The sequence below is a fragment of the Pezoporus wallicus genome, unplaced genomic scaffold (genome assembly GCF_028554395.1).
Source record: "Pezoporus wallicus isolate ANWC-B61680 ecotype Strahan unplaced genomic scaffold, APGP_CSIRO_Pwel_v1 contig_3181, whole genome shotgun sequence".
Classification (NCBI taxonomy): domain Eukaryota; kingdom Metazoa; phylum Chordata; class Aves; order Psittaciformes; family Psittacidae; genus Pezoporus; species Pezoporus wallicus.
In genome coordinates, this window is record NW_026641700.1 from 511112 (window position 1) to 527724 (window position 16613).

At 39.0% G+C, this 16613-nt stretch overlaps 1 long non-coding RNA gene across 1 annotated transcript in view; it reads left to right on the forward strand.

Moving 5' to 3' along the window:
• Nucleotides 1–16613, forward strand: part of LOC130607617 (uncharacterized) — a 63945-nt gene that overhangs the window by 28387 nt on the left and 18945 nt on the right. The window contains exon 3 of the long non-coding RNA XR_008974292.1: nucleotides 13603–13701. This is a non-coding gene — a long non-coding RNA (uncharacterized LOC130607617). The remainder of the gene's footprint in view (nucleotides 1–13602; nucleotides 13702–16613) is intronic.

Below are 16613 nucleotides of genomic sequence, written 5' to 3' on the forward strand. Positions count from 1 at the left end.
GGCAAAACATTATGTAGAGTGGCTAGGCAATGCCACTCAGGGTCTTGAGCTTTATTTAGCAACATGGATAAAGTCCAAATCATGAAGTTAGTATATCAGAACTGATGTAAAACGCTGTCTGGTATCAAATATGGTGTCTGTGGTCATTTTCTAGCAGTCATCTCATGAACTGGTGTGGGAGCAAGAACTGAAACTTAGGCTCTCCAGACTTCCAGTCCTTGTTCTCATTGTCTCCAGAAAAAATACACTGAACTACTGAATACACTGAAATACAGTAGAAGAGGGGAAAAAATGCATCGAAGAAAGGTAAAATTATGGTTCCTGATGACATCCTGGTTCTGTCATCAGTTCAATGGAGAACTGAAGTAGAGCAGGACTAGTTCTGTTCTCTGGAGCCTCTGGGAGTTCTGACTTTATTTGCAGGAGAAGTTGTATTGAATTCTGAAGTAGTAAGAAATTTAAGTCAAATGCATTACTAAAATTATGTGTTGTGGATGAATGAGGGATTAAAGAGTTTGAAAATAATGATTTACTCAAGTCAGCCTTGAGGATCAAAGCTTTGGCTTCACTGCTGTCTCAAGGTGGACTTAGTACCTCGTGGGATAGTTTCATGGCTCAGTGCAACACAGATAATTTGACATTCAAAGCTGTCAATGGCATGGATTAATAAAGCTTTTACAGTATCTTTAAAGTTCTTACTGCAAGCCAGCTCTTATACCCTTCCTGAGTGCAGCTGTAACTGTTTGTTTCTGAATGCAGAGTTTCTGCCATTTTTTTTTTTCCCTTCAGGGAAAATATCCTTGAAAAGATAGGGATAGGTGATTAAACCCAGCAGGAAATACATAAGGGAATTTTTGGTGGTCTAATCAGGTTTTTAGAGACTTCAGCAGGGCAGAAGTATTTTATAAATTTAATATGACAGTTAATAGTATTATCACCATTTTGCAAATCCAGGAACTTATTCAAGATCATTATTCATATCCCAGGAGTTTTTGTGTTTCTTTTCTTAGCTAACTGCATCATGCCCTTGTCTCCAGCAGAAGGGCAGGAAGATGCATATAACCTGTACTTCTTAGCTGGGATTATCTCATAAGGTGACCTTAAGTTTTGGCAGCCAGTCAAAGGTTTACAGCACATCAGCAAATGAGGAGAGTTCTATCAACTCTCTATCAACTTCCAACCAGCAGAGGTCAGAGTAATTATCTCCTTGTCACTTTGGGGTCTTTGTAGCAAATGAGGCGGTCAGACTGTGCTATTGAAGAGCATTATAACACTTGGGTAGTTTCATCACAATGCAGTTCCTTTGCAAGACTCCATTGCCCTTGCACAGCAAGTTCCTGGCCTACTCTCAGCTTGTAAGAAACGATCTGATGGTCAGTGCTGCTGGTTCCTCTCACTGAGCCTTTTCCAAAGTGGCAGATGCTGTATGCGCTTCCTTTCCATGCACTTGCTGTAACAGACTTCCAATCCTTTCAAGGAGGAAATCAGTAATACTGCATATTGAACACCTCTACTTTGCACAGGTTTGGTGCCTTAAGCAGAAGATACTATAGACAGGCTGATACAATAATTGAGAGATGTTGTATGGATAAAATTTAACCCCTAACTTCTAATGTATGTATAAACATCTAAACAAATCGATAGAAAAGGCAACATGACTACCTAATTGTTATGAAAAATGGTATTCATGTTTTGTACATTGATGATTATATTAAGCCTTTTTCAAGCAGCTAATATGCAGATCTGATTCAAGATAGATTAATTTGTGATATGAACACTTAAGCTATATAATTTACTCTGATTGAAGAGGCAATACTAAAATGTGGCATTAGCAGATGTTAGATGTATTTTGGCTCTGAATCTATTCACTAGGTAAAGCTCCCCTCATTCTAAACGGTTAAACACTCTAATACCTCGATTTGACTTTCATCTGTGTTTTGTTTCTTTGACTTATTCTTGAAGTCCTGTTGCTGTAGCAATAGCCAGTTCTTTGACGAAATGAAGCACATTCCAGATTCAGCTGTTAAGGTCTGTATGGGGGCCGTTTGGCAGGATCAGGCAGAACGCTTATTAAAAACCACCTGATCCTTTCTGTTTAATATTCAACACTGTACTTTCTTTCTCCTCAAACTCATTGGTCATCACAGGGCATGTCTCTGGGCACTCTGCTAGGTGCTGTGAAGTATTCACTGCCGCTCTTTTTGACCCAGAACAGAAGTGTGCTTTGTGCATCATGCTGGTCCCAGCAATTCCCTAAATCCACATTTTCTAGGATGTAAGTGAAGCTGCAAACTATCTCCTTAATTCCATTGAGAATGAACTAGTTCAATATATTTGCTCACTCAAGCTCCTAGGTTCTGATCCAGATCCAGAATTTAATCTGCAGTGTGGATATCCCTGAAAATTGAAGTGTGAAAAAGGGAAGAGATAGGCAAATTATTAAACTGAAGTATCTCAATACACAAAAAACCAGCTATGATTAGAGTTCAACTGGGGGCCAGCTACATGTATAGTTGTGTATAGTTCTGTTTCATTTGCTATAAGCCCAGAAATTGTACCTGGATGCCAGCATACAAGCTATGCAAATTTGACTTAATAGCTGTGAAGTCCTAAATTATTAGTAGAGCAGGATCCTATAAAAGCTGTCTCCAAAATACTTAACTGTGTGCATTTACAGAGATATTAAATTGAATGCTCCTCTTACTGTTATAAATGACTGCTTTGCTGTCTTTGTCAGCGGAGTTGTGGCATTCATCCTGTCAGTAAGAATAAGAACAAGATGACCATCTGTATTTCTGCAGAGTGATGGCTACCCAGAGTGAGTTCAATAAAAGAAAATTATGGCTTTGTGCTTTGCTACAGCCAATAAATCATGACCAGGTCTTGCACTGAGGCAAAAAAATGAAAAATAACCTTATGTGGTAATAAGAGTATAGGGCACTAGCTGAGCAGACACTTGAATTGTTAATACCTCCAAAATGAATATCATGCAAGTGATAAGTAATGACCTGTTCATGAGGAACTGAACACACTGGGTTGTCAGGGACACTGGTGGATACATGTCAGGGAAACACTTAAGGTACACTTTTGATCTCTGTGTGAAACAGTTGACAGTACATGAGCACAAGCTATGAGACCATTTTCTGATCATCTTCCATTTTCTTCCTTCAAAATAAATCTCTTCAGTTCTAGTTCAGCATATCATTCTTTTCTTATTCTATGAAATGGGGTCTTCTGCAACAGCCTGCTCCTTTAGCATGAAAGAGTACCTCCTGGAAATCAAAGCAGGTCAAAAGATGGCCTCAGAGACCCCTTAAAGGTGGTATAGGCCTCCTTTTTAGGATTTTAATATGCCATATTGGAGAGTGGTGTTTTCTAACCAAACAGGTCGCTGTAAAACCTCCAGTTATCTTATTTGTCAACTAATAAAAGCCTTTCTCAGTGGTGGGAACTCTAAGATCAACTGAAACTCAAGCAGGAGTTTTTGGTCTCCTGAATCAGTTCTTCCTAAAGGCAGTTGATTTTCTGGTTGTGTTCCCTCTTTCGATCAACTTTGAGTCAGTGACTAAGGCTCTAATGTTTTCTTTCCAATTTACTTATCCTGAGTGCATTACATGCATTACATGCATGGCTTTGCAAATGAACAGAAATATGTGCTAAATGAAGATGGAGTAAATGCTGTGGAAAGTGGGTTTTTAAGTAGTGTTTTGAATGTTATCTCATAAATATTCATTGGTTTCTATAACACAGTCAGATATTTTCAATATAGAAGTAAACTAAATTATCATTTAAAGGCTATTTGTAGCCATTGTCTCACATTAATAGGTAAATAACAGTTTACGGCCAAATTTTGATCTGAATTTAGCTTAAGGGGTCTCTGAAGAAATCAGGTGTAATACAGATCACACCATAGCCCCAGACATTCAGAGCTGCACTCTTATCTGTTCCTTTTAAATTTTACAGCCTCTGCTTAACTACTGTGGTGATTGATTGTCAGTCAAGGAATTCTTCCAGGTGGATTTTCTCAAAGGACTCATGCTGAGTCCTTTGGCACTTCTAAAGCAGTGGAAACACTGCCTTAGAAAATACCAGCTTAATTAAAAAAAAAAAGACAAAAATAACTAGAATTCAGTTATCTATAAACACTATTAACTGCACCTAGCAGAAAAAGCGTCAGAAGGGGAAAAATACAATTTTTGAATCTGAGGGGATTTTTCTTTATTGCTAACTAGTAAGGATTTGTACTGTATTTATTCTCTAAAGGACCACTAGGTGTCACCACATATCTGGGCTAGGACAACTGGAGCAGCAGCCATCTGGTAGTAAAAAAACCCCTGTCCTGCAACGATGTATTTTAGATAGCATACAGTCACAGGCTAAAATTGTTTTGTTTGACTTTATAAAGATTTCGGGTACCCAAACTGCAACAGTGACAGTTTCGGCCACCAAAACAGGGGGACTTTCATGTATGTTACTTCTTGCACCTGCTCTTGTTTTGCAAACTACTGTCATTGTCAACGGCATTCTGTCCATTGTCTTTAAGGAACCATTTCTTATGTAAAAGTCAACCAGGTGCAGCTTTATAGTAAGGACAGCTATTAGCTTTTTATCTAAGCATTTCATCCCCAAACATGAACATGACAGCTAATTCTGTTGAAAGTGGGGAAAAACAGAAATCTGAATAAAACTTCAAGCATAACATTCATAGCATAGCACAATGTGCAACTGGTCTGTGTAATCAGGCCAAAAACCCTGGAGTATTCTGAATGTGCTCAACTCACCTGTATTGTATATAGAAATAATGGGGAAAAATACATTATTATGCATTCAGCCTATTTAAAATGCATAGACACAGTTCACTGCTTTCATTATTTTTAAGTTAGATCAAACGCCTTCTTGATCAGTTTTGCCACACAGTATTTGGCCTCACATAATATGTTTATATGTTGTGTATTCATTACTTAATGTATATCTAGATCCAGTGTCAAACCAAAGAAGAGTTTGGGTGGTTTTATCAGGTAATCCATTTTTCCTAAACATCCATATCTTCAGGACAACTGTGTTTTAGAAAATTAGACATATAAACTGGAAACTGCTATTTAAATAGGGTTGTTTTTTTTTTTTTCTTAATACAGTAGAATTCAGGGTCCTCAGCTATTCTAGCAGTTCAAACAGACACTACAACAACTGCTGCTAGCAGGAGTTAGGGGACATTATGTCACCTCTGAGTCAGGCTGTAGCAAACTATAGTGGAACCCTGCAGTGCTATCAGTTGATTAGTTATCAAGAAAGGGGTCCATGCTCCTTATTCCCCCCACTTCATCAGAGGCACTCAGTTAAAACATATGGAGTAGCAGCAGAACTTAGTTCTCCCCAGAGACAATCTGAACTGCCCGCTTGAAGGACAGGTACAGAGCAAGCCTAGGGATTAGATGCCTCAGTGGAAGACCTGAAGTTAGCTGGTGTGAACCTGGGCCCATAACATGAAGTTACTGTGAAATGACTTGTTGTGTGTCATTTGCTAACAGTAACGCCCCGGTTTCTCTGCTTCTACTGCTGTGGCAGTGGTGCTATGCATATTCCTTGCACTTGGCCCTGTTCACTAGATGGAGGGAGCTGAAGAAAAAGCAGAGAGGCTTTTCAGTGGCTCTGTGTGGCTTTCTTTAGTCTGCTCTTGGATGTGACATGGTGTGAGGTGGGTAGTCTTTTAGCAATCACAGCCATCCTAATTGCCCTTAACAGATTTTGACTGCCCTATCTCAGCATGTGCCAAGGATTTGCACTGTTATTTTCAGTATGGCAGAACATTCAGTAGGTTGCCAGGGCTCAAGTGCATTTCAATGACCAGCCTCCAGCCTCTCCTGTGGTTGCTGAGCATCAGCCTGTGTCAGGAGGTGCTTCATCCTTGCAGTATTTCAAAGCTGATAAACAACTGATCAAGTACAGAGAGGGAGAGATACAGAGTAAGAGGAAACCTGAAGTCAAGAGTGAGATCAAGTCTGCTACCAAATTTTGCTCACAGAAAATATATCCCATTGAGCTACAAACTTGACTAACCTCACTCACACTGTGCTTAAGTCAGGTTGCCTAGCAGCAGAGACCTTAGGAGGATTTAGCCACAAACAATGTCTTGCTGTCCATGTCTCATCTGCTGGTAAAGCTGAGGATGCATAGGAATTTCTGTGCCAAAGGTGGAAGAAAGTGGGGTACAGCTCTTCTGCAGCAAAGCAATGGAAACCTTGGTAGACTGCCTTTATTGTTCTCAGAAAAAGAAGAATATTTGTATTGCACACATCACCTCATGTTTTCTAGCAGGGAATAAAGGAATTGATCTGTTTGAGTTTGTTTTTCTTTTTTTAAACAGATTACAGAATTCTACCTTGACACACTTGTGACGTGGGCTTATACCACCCTCATGAAGTTTAACCATGCCAAATGCAAGGTCCTACACCTGGGTCGGAGCGTGGAGACCTCATAGCAGCCTTCCAGTATCTGAAGGGGCCTATAGGGGTACTGGGGAGGGACTCTTCATTAGGGACTGTAGTGACAGGACAAGGGGTAACGGGTTAAAACTTAAACAGGGGAAGTTCAGGTTAGATATAACGAAGAAGTTCTTTACTGTGAGGGTGGTGAGGCACTGGAATGGGTGGCCCAGGAAGGCTGTGAATGCTCCATCCCTGGCAGTGTTCAAGGCCAGGTTGGACGAAGCCTTGGGTGACAGGGTTTAGTGTGAGGTGTCCCTGCCCATGGCAGGGGGGTTGGAACTAGATGACCTTAAGGTCCTTTCCAACCCGAACTATTCTATGATTCTATATGTTAGTATGGTAAATAACAGTGAAAAGTGGGAAGGAGCTGAGGGGGAGTAATGCTTGGTTTAGAAGTAAATTTCATTGTGACTACTTGCTGTCTTCCTGTTATGTTAATACTTGAGAAATCTGTGAAGAAACTGGCTGAATAAAAGTGACAGAGTCTGTTAGAAATGCTGTGACTTTGTGAGATAAAATCAATAGTTTGTTTAATTATCTTGACTTGGCACCTGGATCCAAATAGCAGTTCTTCCTTAGCACAACCCCGTACACCCTGGCCAAAGCAGAGGCTGATTGTCAGTGTTGTTAATGAAGAGATGACAAGAACCCTTTAGCTGGCCGTGGAATAAGAAGAGGGTCAGTGAAGGGCAGGTGAGCCTTGCAGTTTTACAGTACATTCCCTGACACTATAGCATCAGCCCAGAATGAACTGGTGAGTTTTTGTACACCGTTGATCATTCTTTCTCAGACTTCATCTTTCTCCATGCATTTTTTTTTTACTTCTAAGGAAAGTCTTTGGCTTCTCAGAGTGTAAATCCAGACAGACAAATAATGCTCAAGCATTTCAAGACTAGTAAAAGATAGGATGATTGTTTCCAGTGTTAATGTGGTGCCTGGAAGCATTTTCATTTTTGTTTGATTCCAGAAGATAGGTTATGATATCTGCTGGTGGAAGCTTGCATATCTTTCCTGCAGTTTATGCTAGGATTTAAAGTTGGCAGATAATTTGGCTGAATAGCTCTGTAAACTATTGCAATAAATACATGTTACATTACTTAGTGTTGTGGTTGAGCTCATAAGACAGTAACATCCTCAAAATCCATTCAAATCTTCCCGTTGCTGAATCAGGCCTTTTTCTTGTTAAGGATCTGTGAATTTTTACTTGGTAGTACTTCCTTGGTACTCAAGTGCTGTGTTCAGTTTTGTCCCATTTTAGTGAATAGTTGTTGGTTAAAAATAAAACCAAATCTGAGTTTTTTCATTATGGTTTGCTGCTTAAGGAAGAAAAAATGAATGAAAAATATTAGAGTAACTGATTTCACATTCAAATCTCTAATGAGATAGAAACCTTTAATCTTCGGTTCAGCTGTTGGGTATAAATAAAAGGTATAAGCTCTGTGGAGATCTGTTTTGTCCAGTTCTTAACATCAATTGCTTTTCCTGCTTTAGCTCTGTGTTTACACCTGGAAAGATCCAGAAAAGATAATTTTGTAGCAGTGTCCACCGTTTTTTGGTGGTGGACACTGAGAGTCAGAGAAATAAGATATGCCTTTCTAACAAAGAAGATAATTAATTATTGGAAACAGTTTGTGTAGAATAGTGGTGGATTCTTGGCAATTGCTAATTTTTTAAATCAGAATTCAATGTTTTCTTTTGAAAGATTTGTTAGGGTTCAATTGCACAGAAACATTGGACTTGATGCAGGAATTAAGAAAGTGAGGTCTTGAGGCTTTTGATATTTTGAAGTTCATTAACTGTTAGTCCAAAACCATCAGTTCATTGCTAAGAGGAAACACTGTAATAATAGTGTCAATGTAAAGTCTTTGCCTCTCCATACCAAAATCTTACTAAAAGGGAATCAGTGATGTATTGATTAATTGTATATTATTTTTCATAAATGAGAACATTTCTCCATGTAGATCATACTCTTTATTTATGGCATTTATTGTTGTATGCATCTTACAAAGAGTCTTATTTGCTCAAAGTAAGGCTAGTTTCATCAAATATCTAGCATGGCCACATAATTTTGAACAGGTCTCTTTGGGATGCAGTGTGCTGCTCTGTCGGCTTATAAACCCTGACTCTTTGTGTGTCACAACAGTTGTGGACTGCTTTTATGTCCTAAACCAGCACAGGAACACTGCAAGTTGAATGACTGCACTAGTGAATCCCTAGTTATTAATTCTGGAGTAGTACATGTAGCTTTAAATGATGAATCAGACAGAATGAAGCTGGTCATTACAGTGCACTTGATGTTAATTGAAGCCATGACTCATTCATTTGCATTTTTCCTTCCCGAAAAGAATGTTTAAGTAAGACCCTTTGCTCCTTTTAAAATCTTTAAATCTGTGTCTAGCTATATATCAGAGAAGCTACTGATCACAATGGTGAATCAGAAGGTGCTTTAATCTGGTATCCTGAGAGTGTATTGCAATTTGAACTAGTTCAGCTTGAAAACTTAACAGAATTTTTTGGTACCCTGCCTTTCTGTGGCACAGCTGCGGGATATGCTGGTTAAGGGGGGTATTTGAGATTGTTCTGGGTCAGTTACACTGCATGTGAACAGTGTCTCCTTGCCCAAGGCCTGCTCTTCAGTCTAGTTACTCAACATGCACACACACTGCTGAAGTAAAATGCAACCGAAGTCAATTTTCCGTATTTCTCCTATTTATTTTTCCTGCTGAAGATTAAGTAAAGATCAAGTAGAGATCAAGTCACAATGAGCACAACAGTAGACTGGTTACTGTAAATACATACAGTGACAGTTCTGGGATCAGGAATTTTTGAATTTAAATTGACCAGGTATCTGAAGAATAGTAAGGGCAGAATTAGTTGTGTGTACCCAGCAGTCAGGGTTCAAAAGAGGGATCCTGTCTCAACCAGGCAGGAATGGACTGGACTTTAGGGAATTCCCTAAATATTAAACCCTTGCAATGGTAGAATGTATTTATAAAATGTATTCTTTTTATACTCTAGAAAAAAAATAAATCCTGTAGTATTGTGTAGAAGGATAGAATTTTCAGCCAAGTTCTGCAGCTTGATCAAATGGTCTTCACAAGATTTTATTCAATTTTCTATTAGATTCTAACACACTATAAAAATTAGGGATTAATTTGGCCTATTAAATATTAAAAGATTAACATTTTGCTCATTTTCCCCACAATTTAGAAGTGAATTACATAGTTGCATTACAATTATTTCACTTAATTTTACTTTTCATGTTCAATTTTCTCCCAGAATTTATTTTGTCCGTGTTGCAGTATTCAGCTCAGGACATATCTCACTACAGTCCATTATCTGGCCAGCCAAGCCTGCGGCAACAGGGATTCTTTCTTAATTGGAAAGATGCAGTGATGCAGAAAAGGTACATGTAACTTCTTGCACTACCTACACCTTTTAAAAACTCATCATTACAAAGATGACAAACTGCTGTCTATTCCTTGAACTGAAAGATTTTCAGAAGCTGCCAGTGTCAGAAAGTAGAAGGGCTGGGGCCTAAAATTCCTTCCATGTCATGTTATGGAACAGATTTGTAAAGAATGACTGCATGGGAAGCATCAAGTGAGAATTTTTAGAACCTTTTCAAAGCAATCAGTGAAATCTGATTGAAGAGTACCACTTCAATTTGCACTTAATAGTGTTCTCCAGATAAACTGTATTCGCAAAGTTAAATAATACAGCTACTGAGACAAATAACAGCAGAAGGAGACATTCACAGCAAGTTATAGGCTCAAGGAACAGCTGTTTTCCGCTGAGATTTAATATGAAATTGGAAAATTACAGTCATTATTCTATGCCACAGTGGCCAGAGGTTTTCAGCAAGCTCTACCATAACTGATAGGTGTCAAATAATAAGCAAAATTAATCAGACAACAGTGGTTGGACCTGAGCGCTACTGACAAAACTTGATTTGAAATTGAACCTGACTGACACCGAGCTGTGTTTAGCAGAGAAGACCAAGTGTAACGTGACATTAATTTTCCTCTTTCTGACCTTGCTTGACTGAATGTACTGAAGCACTTAATTCTCTATGCTCCTATCAGAAAGATCTAATGTGAGAGTCCAGTGGTAGCCAGGCCCTCCTGCGGCCAATCCAATAACACAGCATGAGGTCAGGCAGTTCATTCCTGGAGTATGGTACAAATTTTGACTGTCCTTGGCAGTTGGCAATTGTGAACTCTGCCTAGTGTTATTCTCCTTGATCCTGATACCAGAGCAGGTTTCCAAGTCATCAACTGCTAGAGCAGCATTCTTCTGGAAATAGAAAGCAAACCTCAGCCTAAAAAATGTAATAGAATTACCTTAACTTACCCCTACTGAGAAGCACTCTAAAGCAGCCTTTATATTCCTAGCTAAGATTCAAATAATAATTAGAGACAATTTTAAAATTTTGAATAGTATGGGGAGAAAAAGATGGAGAGATGTGCCATAATATTTCATCCGAAAAGGTCATGTAGGAGTAGCCATCAACTGTTTAAAGATTTCACCATTCAAATATCTTTTTTAATTGTCAGTTTGTTTCAAAACCTATATGCTCTAGATTTGACACACTTCAGGCAGAGAGGTGATGCCTCTACAATATCATATCCAAAAGAAACACAGTGCTATAAAAGTTGCACACATTTTATCATGGTCTCATTTTTTTCTTTTACTGCAGAAATGTTGATTTAGTTAGATCTTTAACTGTCTTTTCCCTGTAGTACCCTCAGCATCCATCCCAGTAACAAAGGGCCAGCTGCTTTTCTCAGCCTCCATTTAACATCGAACAGGAGGAGTCATGCTGTGCCCAGCATTATCAGGACTCACAGGGAAGAAATGGGAATACATTCAGCCTACTTTTTAGGGCTTGCCTAGCAGCTTTAGAAAAAATCAGTGGCAAGATTCACCCTGATGTTAGAAGCTTGTGCATATTGACATTGCTCATCTAAAATACAGCTTTTAAGGTGTTCCCCATAGCTTTCTCCTTCTATCGCAATAAAAACCACAAGATGTGCTCAACAGAAATTTAGGAGAAAAGTCTGCTCCATGTACAATTTATGCTCATTTTAGAGCCTGTTAAATGTTGAACAAGGCTACATGTTGAAACTAATCTGCAGTTATTTTGTGGGACTATGGTATTGTGTTAATACTGGTGACTGTGATGGGTGAAGGATATAACATTACATTTGATGAGGATCCGACAAGAACTCCTACCTTTGTTAAATATAGTGAGTTGGTGTTATTAATGGCATTCTGGAAATCAGAATTTGTGAAAAGAAAAATAATTCTGCATATTTGTTGATCTTTTGTAAATGTTTGCTCCTAAGCAACACGCTTAGTATTCAAGATGCTCTGCTTTGTCATTCCTGCAGTACAACTTTACTTACTTAGGCCTAATTAATTTTAGGTTTAATTTCCCTGTGGTTGAAAAGATGCATGGACTGAATTTGGCTCATCATCCCTCCCACTTACACTGCTGAAGTCAGGTTTGAGTATGAACAAGGAATCAGTGTAGTACAAAAGGGGTACAGTATAATGACAAAAAAGTACTGTGTAGCAGATGATTTTTATTTTTTTTTAAATATATATTAGGGCTAAAAGGATGACTGCTTTTGAGAAACTTGTTAAAAGTTATTATAAAATAAATACTCAGGAAAATGGTAGAATACAACTGGAATCAGGGATAAAAATCTCTGCAATGCTAAGTGGAAATGTCTGATGTTTTTACAGGGAAAGACATTAGCAGTATGTTGACTGACATTGCTTTTCACTGCCCAGTATCTCAAAGTCTAATTTAGAAAAGGTATGAAGAAATTGAGAAGATTTGTAACCCATAAATTGTGTGGATTAAGTGGGTTTATCAGAGGAAAGAGAAAAACCTGATGTATTGTAATTAAGTGTTCTAGTGTTCTACAGAACCAGTAGGAGAAAGTATGCTTTTAATAAACACCTGCCAGCAGACACAATATTGAAATACAACAAATATTTTGTTGGTGGTAAATATTTTGGAATCCATAAGTCTTTCTAGGCTGTGTTTGTATAGACTAATGAGAACGATTTTGATGTACATTTGGCTGGTGATCATTTGATCACCCACAAAGTCACCTGCTCAAAAGCGTTGTCTTTGGCATTGCTAAGTGCCTATATCTCTAAATAAGTGGTTATTAGAATTGAATCCAGCATGGAAGCGTGTAGGGAGAGAAAGGCAAAGATTTGAGTAAAACTCAAACATCACTTTTAAATAAGACAAGTATAAAGCCTAAAAGCTATCTGACATGACCCTGAACTGGCAAGTTCTCTGAGGTGAGTAATGAAAAGTAGGTAAGATTGGCTTTTTTAAACCTTGAAGCTTGCAGGAGAGTGACTGTTAGGAGAATAAGACCCCTTTTTTGTGCCTGTGTTGGTGACAACTGTGGGAGGATATATCTTCAAAGGGCTGTGATGCTGTAGGTAACACAGTTCTCAACGAAGCCTAGCAAAACCCCTTTTTCTTGAAGACACCTTGTTTGCAAATAGTAAGTGGATATTGAAAGCATGGTTGTGAACAATTTGTATTTTTAGCAAGAGAAAATCAGGATAGAGAACTGTGTTGCCAAGACATAATATATGTAATCTACACTTCTTCTGGAACTAATTACTATTTTCTGAAACTACTGCAGTGTTGTGTGCTACTGTGACTGAAAAGAGAGAGCTTTGTATAATGTTAACATCGGGAGACACAGGTTCTAGTGGCAGCTTTTGCAAGAAATTAAGATAATTTTCCAGTACTGCTTAGCTTCCCTATCAACACTGGATTGGTTTAGACTGCTTTGACCTCTTTTAAAATTGCTAGCCTAAAAAGATCAAAGTATTTTGTGGGAGTTAAAGAAATAGACACACATTTTTCTGCCGTGAAAACTGAGACAGATGAGTATGATACTCTGATTTTCTAAAGACTCCACTCTTACTGTGTCTAGTAAGATGGATGTCAGCATATGAAGGAAATAAGAAACAAAAGTCTTTTGTGACACCAATAGTCTAAGTTTCTGGATTCACAGTGTAATATCAAAGCTTGTTTTCACCGAGCATTTTATTCTCCTCTGTGTATTTTCCTCAGCAAGAAGATTGCATCCCTGTGGTACATACATAAACGACTAAGCCAAAGATCTACTGTGGGTTGTTAAGAAGTATCCAGTTTTGATTTCACAATTACAAGGTAAGAATAATTTTGTGGCCTTTTGAAGGCTGAATATAGAATGTGCAATCTGGAAAAAGGGTACTGATGTACCACAAGCGTTATTTGGTGACTGTGTTGCCAATGCAAGCTTGAGTCTTCATTATGTTGCTAAAAAACAGGCTCAGGGAGGCGAAGCACTCAAAAAATCAAACTGACAGTGTGCAGGATATCCTACATTATCAAGGAAAGCTGCTGAAGCAAACCGAGCAGGCTCATGCAATTTTAGCTGCTGGTACTGCTCAGTGGTGTCTGCTGGAATGTGTCAGATGACTGAATATGAATGGGCTCTGGTGGGAGGGATGGCCTTTTCCTTGCAAATATTTCTTCGGCTCTTATGTTGCCCCTTAGCAATAATGGTTGGCTTTTTATAGAACACTGATTCATTGGCAACCTTTAGATATTTTATTGATTTAACATTTCTTCAGAGATGCAGTGAAATATATGACCCATGGACAATGTGATTTTTTGAAAGCTGATGATGATGTCAGGGGTATGTTACCTGGTTCAAGCTCTGCTGTCTCTAGAGTTCATTAGAAGTTGTTTTAAATATGTTTTCTACCCTGTTTATGAACTACATTTCTTTTTCCACACTTGGTAAGGGTGCTGATTCACACTGGCTTTGGTGTATATTTCAAACCGTCTTGCTGAATTGAGTCATTTCATGGTGAAGTAAGCTGAATGTAAGAGAAATATGTCTTGGTTGGGACACTGTGGTTTAGTATATCAAGGCAATAAAGAGCAAGGAACAGGTTAGGAGAAATTCAGAATTCACTGTGTTTAAAAGTAATGAAGCAAAATGTAGTTTTTTGTGCCCTCTGAATGTTAATCTGCCCAACAACTGAAATCACAATGAAAGGTGATAGCAGGCTCTGAAAGAATTGTGTGTAGCTCATCAGAACATAAGGCTAGTTGGCAGGATACTGAGTCAGAAGCTAATGAGCAGGCAGGGCTGGGATCTGGTGTGTGATGGAAGTGGGTTCACCACACAAGGGTTTCAGAAATAGAAGTGCAGACCTGAGCAGCCAAGTTTGTGTTGAGACACAGGTGGGCTAACTGTGAAAGCTTCTGAGCATGAGGCAGCCATCACTGACCATTTGATGCCAGTGTCTAAATGTAGATCTAACTTTGGGTTTCTATTTCTGAAAACTCTGGCACAAGTCTTCAGGGCTTTTTAAATTGTTCTGCAAAGGACAAAACATGTAGCAGAACAGAGATAATGGTATTCACTGTCCTTTGGCGGACACTTTGTAATGCTGACATGTCAGGCTGAGAATCCTTCAGCTTCTGTTTCAGTACATCTATATGTATCAAAAGAATTGGTGACCGAAGGAGCTCCTACTTTCTCCCTCCCCTTCCTCACAGTTGCTTTATCTCTCCAGGCATCCCACTGGTATCAGCATTGCAGCTGTTGCTATTGAGCCAGCATTGCTGCACAGTCCTCATTCTTCTTTTCCATTGTAAAGATGGAGTAAGAAGACACTTGATAAGCTTAAAGTTGCTCCTAGTCCAGTAAGAGCCTGAGCCAAGAATCTAGGAGACCATATAGTATGGCAGCACCCGTCCACATTGGCAGGGGATGGCTCAGTGACAACACTGAATAAGCAGGCCAGAAGACTGGAGTTGATGCATCTGGATTTGGTGGCAGAGACAGTAGCTGTTGTTGCTACACATGATTAGCAGGATGTGGCAATAGCCCTATGTAGAAACAGAGGGGTTTCCAAAACTGGTGAGAAGTTCCATATTGGAGCTAGCAGTACTGTAGGACAGACTGAAAGCAGCTGGCCTTTCCAAATTTTGTCATGAGCTATAAATCACAAGATCCCCCTCTTACATAAACAGACCTACTATAGCACACACAGCTCATCTCTGAGTTGCTCTAAATAGCCAGGGCAGGAATAATTCCTGTGTCACTCCAGGTTTCTGCTGACTCATCATAAAAGTTACCCTGCAGTGGAAATGCTTTGGTGAATCAGATTGGAGCACAGATGGTAATGACTTTTGTGTGTTTGCTTAAAGCTGGTTCCACTGAAAAGCAGACTGTTAGTGAAGTCTTCCTTATCCTGCTCTTTGGAGTGGCCAGCTTTTATGGCCAGTGAGGACTGCATGCATTCAATAGCTGCTGCTGCTGGGTGGATTAGATTTCCAAAAGACAGACTGATGAAAAAAAAACACTGTGGTTTCTACCAATGCAGGCAGCAAAACTAAGGCTTGCGAAAAGCAGTGGATGTTACAGACCCTCCAAAGTGGCTTGGAATTTGTCCGAGGACTTCTGCTGACAGCGGCACACCCCTCTTCCCCCCCCCCCCCTAACAAATCTGGTGTCTTAGAACTGATTCTGATGTTTTAATCTTTCAAGCAGGAAGCAGTGAGAGCAATAAAATTTAATCAACAGAGTACTTGTTTTATCAAGTGAATGGATAATTGTGACATTTGACATTCTTATGAGAGTCTGTTTCTTGAACATTTGCCTAATTATCTCCCATCTTTAAGAAATCTGTTCAGATTCTAGTTTAGCGATTCACTGCATAATCAGATTCAGCTTTCCCGAAACACTTTATTATTATTATTGTTGTTGTTATTGTTAGATAGTGCATTCTCTTGGAAATGTCAAGTAGGTTGTCAAATACTGTGCTCATTTCAGTCGCCTTTGTCACAGCCCTGGACTCCATTCTGAAACTACATACTGTGAGTAGGTCATTCCAGTAACCAAATCTGTTCTAAAGAGAAATGGGGTCACTCAGATCAGAGGCCAGAGAATCTCTGTATAATCAAAGGGACTCTCTTAAGGTCCCTTTTAACTCTATTTTCTAGATTTCATGGATCAGCCATTTACAGCAATGATATGCTAGCATTCCAGAGGCATACTTTTGGCAATGCATCTGTGTCACCTA